Source organism: Schistocerca gregaria, chromosome 6 (assembly GCF_023897955.1).
Source record: "Schistocerca gregaria isolate iqSchGreg1 chromosome 6, iqSchGreg1.2, whole genome shotgun sequence".
NCBI lineage: Eukaryota > Metazoa > Arthropoda > Insecta > Orthoptera > Acrididae > Schistocerca > Schistocerca gregaria.
The window spans coordinates 254,617,679-254,625,177 of NC_064925.1; the positions used below are offsets into that span (position 1 = coordinate 254,617,679).

At 45.9% G+C, this 7,499-nt stretch overlaps 1 non-coding gene across 1 annotated transcript; it reads right to left on the bottom strand.

Moving 5' to 3' along the window:
* Positions 1–804: 804 nt before the first annotated feature.
* Positions 805–879, bottom strand: Trnal-caa (transfer RNA leucine (anticodon CAA)). Its single transcript has one exon. It is a non-coding gene; the product is annotated as a tRNA-Leu (tRNA).
* Between the last annotated feature and the right edge of the window lie 6,620 nt (positions 880–7,499).

The following is a 7,499-nucleotide window of genomic DNA, read 5'->3' on the forward strand; positions in this document are numbered from 1 at the left end:
GGCATCCTCCGATCGATATTACTAGTATATCGACAGCATATTGGCGAGGCATGCAGGACGACGATTCGCGCCCCCTTCGTGGAAGTCTTGTGAATGACTTCCTTCAGAATAACGACATCTCTCGACTAGAGCGGCCAGCATGTTCTCCAAACATGAATCCTATCGTACATGCCTAGGATAGATTGAAAAGGACTGTTTACGGATGACGTGGCCCCTCCAACCTCTCTGAGGGATCTATGCCGAATCGCCGTTGAGGAGTGGGACGTCCTGCACCAACAGGGCTTGTTGCACTTTTGGATACTATGGCATGACGAATACAGGCATGCATCAAAGCAAGAGGGCGTGGTACTGGGCACTAGAGGTACCGGTGTTTATGGCAGTCTTGACCACCACCTCTAAAGGTATCGCTGTATGGTGGTACAACACGCAATGTGTGGTTTTTATAAGCAATAAAAAGGCAGAAATGACGTTTGTGTTGAAACTTCCTGGCAGATTGAAACTGTGTGCCGGACCGAGACTCGAACTCGGGAGCTTTGCCTTTTACGGGAAAGTGCTCTACCAACATAGCTACCCAAGCACGACTCACGCCCCGTCCTCACATCTTTACTTCTGCCAGTACCTCGTCTCCTACATTCCAAACTTTACAGAAGCTCTCCAGCGAACCATGCAGAACTAGCACTCCTGAAAGAAAGGATATTGCGGAGACATGGCTTAGGCACAGCCTGGGGGATGTTTCCAGAATGAGATTTTCACTCTGCAGCGGAGTGTGCGCTGATATGAAACTTCCTGGAAGATTAAAACTGTGTGCCGGACCGAGACTCGAACTCGGGACCTTTGCCTTTTGCGGGCAAGTGCTCTACCAACTGAGCTACCCAAGCACGACTCACGCCCCGTCCTCACAGATTTACTTCTGCCAGTACCTCGTCTCCTACCTTCCAATCTTGGTACAGGATGGTAAATTTTGATATTGGGTGTTCACAACTGTTAAGCGAAGTTCCTGTTATAAGGACCTTTAATGGTAAGATGGTTGATGACCGTGTCTAGGGGTCGATAAAAATACAAACCAGTTAAATACAATTCGGGCCAGAAATATCGATAACCCTAATTTTTTTTTCACTCCGTCTTCAGGCCACGAGTGGCCTACCAGGACCATCCGACCGCCGTGTCATCCTCAGCGGAGGATGCGGATGGGAGGGCCGTGGGATCAACACACCGCTCTCCCGGTCGTTATGATGGTATTCTTGACCGAAACCGCTACTATTCGGTCGAGTAGCTCCTCAATTGGCATCACGAGGCTGAGTGCACCCCGAAAAATGGCAAAAACTCATGGCGGCCTGGATGGTTACCCATCCAAGTGCCGACCACGGCCGACAGCGCTTAACTTCGGTGATCTCACGGGAACCGGTGTATCCACTGCGGCAAGGCCGTTGCCAATAACGCTAAAATGCACAATGAAAATACCCAACCAATAAAGAGCAGTCAGAAAGAAGTACCAAGGTTAAAAAAAATCCATAACTTAAGAGTATAAAGCACTTTACAGTGACTGATCAGTTCTCTTCATTAAACTGGATTTCTCGCGTTTCTGCTTCAATTAAGCCCGACAATCTTGAAAATGTTTAACTACAGGTCATGGATGAATGCACAAAAGTTAGGAGAGGTGGAGACGACTGCAGTTCTGAGTGTCAATGGAATATCACTTGCTGGAGTAGCGTTTTAGATGCAAGGTGGGCGATGGAAAATCCCTGACACGGTGTGAGAGAGAACCAGAAGTTAATTATCTGATAAGGTTACATAAATAAATGAAATAAAAATTATTTAATATGTGCCTAAATATCTAAGGTGCAACACATCAAATCTAAATGAACTAATCATTAATCTTAAATCTGACTGGTTTACTCGTAAGTATGGAACAATTAGGAAAACACTGAAAAAGGAATAGAATCATGAAGAACAAAAGAGTTTCATCAGCTTAACTGGGATTTCGTAAGTGGGCGGAAGGAGTATCACCACGTAAGGAATGAAACAGTCCGTGAAAATCTCAAAGTGCGGAACATTCTGCAGATATCTGAGAACTGCTGAATTAAATGGAAGTCACAAGATTCTTTAAAGAACAGGTTGACTATAATTCAACTTTTGCTACTTGAGCCAGTGTAGACGGAAAATTATTTACATACTGTCAGATGTGCAGATGGTCGTCACATCGAGCAACTTTTGTAGCCTGGAACGTAAATATGGTGCTATATTAACAAATGTTATCCTCCCGTGTAGAAATTAAAATGTGTTACTTTCAGCTGTTTACTTCTTCTCTCCCGTATGTCCTTACTAATGTTACCACAGTGTTTCATTGACCTACAATCGCTCGTTTGTCATGGGGACCCTCTCAAATATGGAAAATTGGAAGAGAGATTAACATTAACATCATTTCCGCCCTTTTTATTGCTTATGAAATCCACTCACTGCATGTTGAACCACCATACAGCGAGACCTTCAGAGGTGGTGGTCCAGATTGGTGTATACAACGGTACCTCTAATACCCAGTAGCACGTCCTCTTGTATTGGTGCATGACAGCGATTCGGCTGTGGATCACTCAAAATGGTTGGTGGATCACGTTGTCCATAAACAGCCCTTTCCTAGGCATGTTCGATTGTGTTCATGTCTCAAGAACATGCTGGCCACTCTAATGGGGTGATGTCGTTAAACTGAAGGAAATCATTCTCAAGATGTGCACTACGGGGCTCGAATTGTCGTCCAGGAAGACGAATTCTTCGCCAATATGCTGCCGATATGGTTGCACTATCGGTCGGAGGATGCCATTCATGTATCGTATAACCTTTATGGCGCTTTCCATGACCACCAGCGGCGTACGTCGGCCCCACATAATGCCACCCCAAAACAGCAGGGAACCTCCACCTTGCTGCACTCGCTGGATAGTGTGTCTAAGGCGTTCAGCTTGACGGGTTGTCTCCAAACACGGCTCCGACGATTGTCTGGTTGAAGGCATATGATACACTCATCGGTGAAGAGAAGGTGATGCTAATCCTGAGCGGTCCACTCGGCATGTTGTTTGGCCCATATGTGCCGCACTGCATGGTGTCGTGGTTTGCAAAGATGGACCTCTCCATGGACGTCAGGAGTGAAGTTGCGCATCGTACAGACTATTGCGCACAGTTTGAGTCGTGACAGAATATTCTGTGGGTGCACGAAAAGCGTTATTCAACATGGTGGCGTTACTGTCAGGGATCCTCCGGGCCATAATGTGGGTAGCGGTCATCCACTGGAGTAATAGCCCTGAGCGAGGCATGTCATCGAGAGTTCTCTGTATCTGCTCCACGTGCGAACAAAATCGCTTTGGTTCACTCGGAGACGCGTGGACACATCCCTTGGTGAGAGCAAAGTAACAATCCAGACGCGATATTGAGCATCTAGACATGGTTGAACTACAGACAACATGAGCCCGAATGACTGGAACTGATCGGCTGTCGGATCTGTAGCACTGTGTCTGTAGCACAATATGCACAGTCAGCGTCTATATTAAGAAGTTCTGGGATCCGGGGTGATGCGAGACTTTTTTTGGTGTGTGTATTCCAGTAGGATTAAGCTATCTATGTCTTCATGAACAAATGTTTGCTGCTGCCTGTGGAGCCATGACTACTCAGGCGTGCATGCTCTTCATCCGAAGCAACTCGACTGCCACGAGTTTCTTTCTTCAGAGCTGCAAAACCATGGCAGTCGCATGGGGAGAAATCGGGACTGTATGGAGGATGTGCAAGGGATTGGTAGCGAAACTTCTGCAGCACAGTGGAGACAACATTGTCAGCATGTGAACAGTGTTGTCATTTGAAGACAGAAAACGAAATATCGCACCATAGACCACTTGACCAATCGCCTAAGCCACTTTGTTTTGGCTCTCCTGGTGGTGTGCTGCGGTGATGGTTTACGGGAATTTTTGTAGTAACGGGACTGCTCGCACGTAAATGGATAGAACGTTACCAAAATCAACTGACGGGAATAGATAGCAAGATCAAAATAAAATTAATGGAGAGTAACGAAATTTCGGCAATAGATTTGGTAATATTATTCATTTAAGTGATTCATATTACAAGGCCACACGTTAATGTAGGTCCTAGATAAGCCATAGCAAATGTGAAATGCTGATACATTAAATACCGATGTAACCGCCAGAGTGCTGAATGCAAGCATGCGTACGTGCACGTATTGTTCGGGTGCCAGATGTCAGTTTGTGGATGTGACAGTGTATAGAGGGACTGTGTATGCTGTTTGTGGATGACGGACACCATCCGATGATGTCCAATATGTGTTCGATTTGAAATGGAACTGGTGATCGAATAGGCAACATGTCGACACTCTGTAGAGCGTGTTACGTTCGAACAGCAGTACATGGGCGAGCCGTATCCTGTTGGAAAACACCCACTGGGATGCTGTTCATGAATGACAGCAAAACACTTCGAATCACTAGGATGCGTGGAATAACTACGAGAGCGCTAGCACTGTCATAGGAAACTCCAGGTGTTGGTCGAGTTCAGCTAGAAAGCAAACAGGTTGGTTGAGTGATCACACGTGCATTACTGCCATCGAGCCAGAACAAACTGTCATCAGGAAACACAACGGACCTCCAACCTGCCCTCCAATGAGCTCTCGCTTGACGCCATTGACGTCGCAAATGGTGGTAGTTTGGAGTCAGTGGAATACACGCTACAGGGCGTCTGTTTCGAAGCTGACCTCGAAGTAATCGATTTGTAACAGTTCGTTTTGCCAACTGCCAGCTGCTGCTGCAGATTCAGTACTGTCAGTACGAAGCACCAGAGCCACACGCCGACCGCGACTATCATCCCTCTCGATACTGTGCGTCCGGAGCCCGTCTTCTTCCGACAGTACTCTCTTGTGATCGCCACTGCCACCAGTGGTGTATAGTTGCTGCATTCCTGCCAAGTCTTTCTGTAGCATCGCAGAAGGAACATACGGCTTCTCGTAGCCCTATTCCACGACCTCGTTCAAATTTAGTGAGTTGTTCATAACGGCGTCTGTCGCCTTGAACGAATTTTTGACCGAAATCAGCTCACCGGGTCCAATCTCAAAGATAATTAAAGCTTACAACCGTTGCATCGTGTATTTAAAGGAAACCTTGCATCCTCATTGCGGCGCTACCAGCGCCACTTTTGTCCCACATGCGCTAAATACGAGCAGATGTCGTCTTTCATATGTTGTTGTTATGGTTCGATGAACCCTCTGCCAAGCACTTAAATGTGAATTGCAGAATAATCATGTAGATGTAGATGTAGATGTCTTCAGTCCAGAGACTGGTCTGATGCAGCTCTCCATGCTGCTCTATCCTGTGCAAACTTCTTCATCTCCCAGTACGTACTGCAATCTACATCCTTCTGAATCTGTTTAGTGTATTCATCTCTTGGTCTTCCTCTACAGTTTTTACCCTCCAGGCTTCTCTCCAATAATAATTTGGTGATCCCTTGATTCTTCAGAATATGTCCTACCAACCGACCCCTTCTTCTAGTCAAGTTGTGCCGCAAATTTCTCTTCTCCCCAATTCTATTCCATACCTTCGTATTAGTTATATGATCTACCCATCTAATCTTCAGCATTCTCCTGTAGCGCGACATTTCGAAAGGTTCTCCTCTCTTCTTGTCTAAAATATTTATCCCCTTAGTTTCACTTCCATACATGGATACACTCCATACAAATACATTCAGAAACGACTTCCTGAGACTTAGCCGGCTTGGGTGACCGAGCCGTTCTAGGCACTACAGTCTGGAACCGCGCGACCGCTACGGTCACAGGTTCGAATCCTGCCTCAGGCATGGGTGTGTGTGATGCCCTTAGGTTAGTTAGGTTTAAGTAGTTCTAAGTTCTAGGGTACTGATGACCTTAGAAGTTAAGTCCCATAGTGCTCAGAGCCATCTGAACCTGACACTTAAATATACACTCGATGTTAAAAAATGTCTCTTCTTCAGAAACGCTTTCCTCAGCATTGCCAGTCTACATTTTATATTCTCTCTACTTCGACCGTCATCAGTTATTTTGCATCCCAAATAGCAAAACTCATTTACTACTTTAAGCGTCTCATTTCCTAATCTAATTCACTCAGCATCACCCGATTTAATCCTACTACAATCGAATACCCTCGTTTTGCTTTTGTTGATGTTCATCTTATATCCTCCTTTCAAGACATTGTCCATTCCGTTCAGCTGCTTTTCCAGGTCCTTTGCTGTCTCTGACAGAATTACAATGTCATCGGCGAACCTCAAAGATTTTATTTCTTCTCCTTGGATTTTAATTCCTAATCCGAATTTTTCTTTTGTTTCCTTTACTGTTTGCTCAATATACAGATTGAATAGCATTGGGGAGAGGCTACAACCGTGTCTCACTCCCTTCCCAACCGCTGCCTCCCTTTCATGCCCCTCGACTCTTATAACTGCTATCTGCTTTATGTAAAAACTGTAAATAGCCTTTCGCTCCCTGTATTTTACCCATGCCACCTTCAGAATTTGAAAGAGTTCTCCAGTCAACATTGTGAAAAGCCTTCTCTAGGTCTACAAATGCTAGAAACGTAGATTTGCCTTTTCTTAATCTAGCTTCTAAGATAAGTCGTAGGATCAGTATTGCCTTACATGTTGCAATATTTCTACGGAATCCAAACTGATCTTCCCGGAGATCGGCTCCTACCAGTTTTTCCATTCGTCTGTAAAGAATTCGTGTTTGTATTTTGCAGCCGTGGCTAATTAAACTGATAGTTCGGTAATTTTCATATCTGTCTTCAAATGTAGCCTACCAAAATTCGTTTATGTTGTACAACTCGTTCTTTGTGTTGAGATTCTTTCTCCGTCAGTGTACTTAGCAACTTTTTTTCATGGTAATTATCAGAATTATATGATTACCGCATCTCATTGACAGGTTTATGCCATCAGAAGTACCGTGACGTCCACTACTGAAACATTTAGTTGTAGCCCAGAACAGATACAGGCTGACTCATTTACTTGCGGTATTAGCCTCTCATCGGATGAGGCAGTTTCCGTAGTGTGTATGCTACGTAGCGCATCTGCAGAATATGTACCAGCAGGTATCTGCATGCTGCGGTATGGTGCACGGACACGTGGGAGCTCCCGGCCGCCGGCGCTTATCAATTGCGGTCAGATCAGCCGGCAGAGGGTGCAGCGGCTTTGGTGTGCAGCGGCTGTGGCGCGTCTGCACCTGCGGCGTCGCAAGGGGCGCCTCCACCAGTGCGCTCGCAACTGCGTGGGTGTCGCGAAGCAGTCTGGCCGGGCGGAACTAACCCCAGCCTCATGGCGGATAAGAAGCCCGGTCACCTGTGCTTCCCAACGGGCGCTTTGAGAACTCGCTTGTGATAGCGGAACTACATCATCTGTGTGAACTGCTTAGTTCAAAACGATAAAGATCGAAAAAGCAGTTGACAGGCTCCAGGACACTGGCTATCAAATCTTCTTCTGCTTCGCCTTCTCCTTTC